This window comes from Tupaia chinensis, unplaced genomic scaffold, assembly GCF_000334495.1.
Source record: "Tupaia chinensis unplaced genomic scaffold, TupChi_1.0 Scaffold000146_1, whole genome shotgun sequence".
NCBI lineage: Eukaryota > Metazoa > Chordata > Mammalia > Scandentia > Tupaiidae > Tupaia > Tupaia belangeri.
In genome coordinates, this window is record NW_006159616.1 from 8,702,567 (window position 1) to 8,705,770 (window position 3,204).

Consider the following 3,204-nt stretch of genomic DNA (forward strand, 5'->3'; position numbering starts at 1 on the left):
TCCCCAGAGGAGAGTGGAGGAGAAGGGATTGTGGCATGGCCATCCCCCTTGGCGGGTGATTTCTCGCTTTCTGTCTCTGTATTTCTGGCAAGCAAAAACCTATCCCCCCCAAAAAAAGAGTCACCTCCTCAGAGACTTCCTGATTTTGGTCTCTGATTTCGGTCTTCCTGATTCTGGACATCAGTCACTCGAATTAGCCTCTATGTCTTCCTGATTTCAGTCTCTCTCCTGCTGGACATCAGTCACTCGAATTAGCCTCTATGTGTGTCCTTCCTGAGACTCACCACAGTCTGGATTGCTTTATTTGCTTGTTTCCATAAGGCTGTAAGCGGTAAAGAGCAGGAAATGAGCAGGCCTTGTGGACCATCAATTCCTCAGACACAAGCGTAGTAACTATAGGAACAGATTAGCGGGGATGTGACAGCAGCCTCCAAGATGGCCCCGGTGACTCCTCCCCCCTTCACTACCTTTGCAGTCGCCTCCCACACTGAATAGCTGGCCCTGTGTGTCCTCGCCACACTGGGAGGTGACAGTGGAGATGATGGTGTGTGCCTTCCGTGTATGCATATGTATTTCCTTACGGTTCTGTTTCTCTGAACCCCGAGTGACCTCCAAGCAATCCAATATATGAGCTCTGAAGCCAGACTACCTGGGTTCAACTATGAATCCCAGGTCCACCAGGTAGCTGCTCTGGGACTATGGACAATTTCTTAGCCTTTGTGCCTTGGTTGCTTTTATAAAACAGAAATTATACCTGTCTCATTAAGTGGTGCATATTAAATGAATTAATAAGTAGAAAAGCTACAATAGTGCTTTGGAAATACTATGCGCATGCCAGCTATAGTGTCTGTTACTTAGCATTTATTAGGCATTTGATAAATATTCTTTAAATGCCTGCTAGTGAATGAGAAGAGCCACAGGTCACTGAATGACTTTATTCTGAGACCTGACGTGAGCAGAGCAGGTCCTGGAGAATAGATGGACCTGACAGCTGGAAACTTGCCACCAGGTAGCAGTGCCCAAGTCACTGGTAGGGGCCTCAGGAGCAGGAGTCCTTTTCCGGGCTGGTAGCCAGTGTGGGTATGCCAGGGTGGGCCCGGCGATGGAGTACTGTAATAGGGTGTCGTTGTCGTTCACAAGTCTTAGGAAACCAATCTCAAATGGACTTAAGCAGAAGTGGGAATGTAAAGTCCAGGACTACAACAACCTCAGTCATCCACAGTCCCAGAGCAGGCACATGGTAGATCTGGGATTTGAACCCATGTGGTCCAGCTTCAGCCCAGGTCATCAACTACTGCCATCTAGTTGAAGCCTCTCTTCATCTGTTGGCTTTACATCTTTCTGTGCTGCTGTACGCTCAGGCAGCCTCTGTCTGTCCTTACCACATCCCAACTCCTCTAGGCTGTCATCTTCCCAGGTACAAGCGGAAAGAGGGTGATTCTCTTAGCTGGTAATTGCAATGTAAGTCTTGGAGTTGAACCTTATGGGCTCTGATTGGGTCATGTGCTCATTGCTGAACCAATCACTGGAGCAGGCAGGGGACCGGAGCCCTACCCTGACCAACTCAGCTTAATTCCCATGTCCTACCCAAACCGCAGGGACACAGGGAGGGGACAGGTGGGTTGGACTTGAAGCTCTTTCCAAATGCTGATGGTGATAATCATCATGACAATAAACAAATAATGGCTGCCAGTATTCACGTAGTGCTTGCTCTGGTCTCAGCAGCAGGAAGGAGGAAGGACTGGGCCGGATGCCCCTCTCAATGTGTCTTAGGAGATCCTTTCCTGGGTGGAAAATTAGTGCTGGCTGACCTTGCCTGTGTGTCTGCAGCACCTTTTAAAGAATAACTACAGACCCCACCTCGGGCTGAATGAATAGAAATCTCTAGGAGGAGGAACTTATTATACTATTAAGGTTTTAAAAAACCTTCCAGGCGTTTCTAAGAGGCCCTACTTCAGGACTCAGAAGCCCTGGGCTAGCTCATCGCATCTAGGGTGGAGCAGTCATCATTGTAACAATCACGCAGGTGACTCTGGTGCTCAGAGCTTCAGGACCCCTGGGTGAGGGCTCTGCTCCCACCACTGCTGGGCACCCTGGCGTCCACAGATAAGGCTGGTCTGGGCCAGAGGTGACCAACCTAGGTATACCAGTTGGTTACCTGAAGAATACAAGGATAAATGCCTCAGGTACCTCCTGACCATTCTCCACGGGGGACTCTTTTGTGGGGGTCTCTTTTATGAGTCTAGGAATCATTAAAGTCGTCTTGGACCCTTTAGAAGGAACGTGGTTTAATCACTTGGTAGTCTTACTTTCCTGTGAAATTAGTGGCATCTTTTTTCCCTGGAAGTTTTAAAATTAGACCTTGCCCCTTGCATTGAGAATTCTTTCTTTCCTCCCCAGCGTGGAGTTCTACAGACAAATGGAGGTTTTATTTGTTTTTTTTTTTGTTTTAATTGAATTATTTATTTAATTTTATTAATTATTGTCATTTTAAAAATTTTAAATTAATTTTAAAAATTATTACTCATACATTAAATCGCAATGGCAATTATATCATTTAGATTATAAAGAGACTTTACCCAGCATGATATATACCTCAGTCCAGCCCAGTTGAGAATACTATACACGTCCTCATCAACAGATAAAAAAATCTTGTTATTTTTTAAATTTGTTATAGGACATGTGCACTCACCAGAGAAAGACAGAGAGATAGAGAGACAGAGAGAGAGGGGGAAATGAGAAAGCAAGCTGCCAGGTCCAAGACTTGAACCACCGCTGGCCATGTGGGAGTCTAGTGCCTTAACCACCACACCATGTACTGGCCCAGGATGGAGCTCTTTAACAGCAGGGGAGAAAAACTTTTCTGGCCTTGCTTGCCGAATGCTGTTTCCCATACCCAGTTCTTGCTGACTGACCCGATTGTAATGCAGGAGCTGGCCAGTTCACACCTAATGAGCTGGTCACATTCCAGAGGTTCCTTGACAGCTGGGTGACAACCAAACATATTTTCTTATAACAACAATGTATTAAACTACATATCTGTTCAACTCATATGAATAATTGTGGGACATACTATAACGACATGAATAACTCTTAGGCAATTTATCTAAGATTTTATACAGAAACAAAAAAATGGATTTCTAAGCGATTAGAATTTGCATTGTTAGAAAAATGTTTTCATAAGGGAGATGCAGATCAAAACCA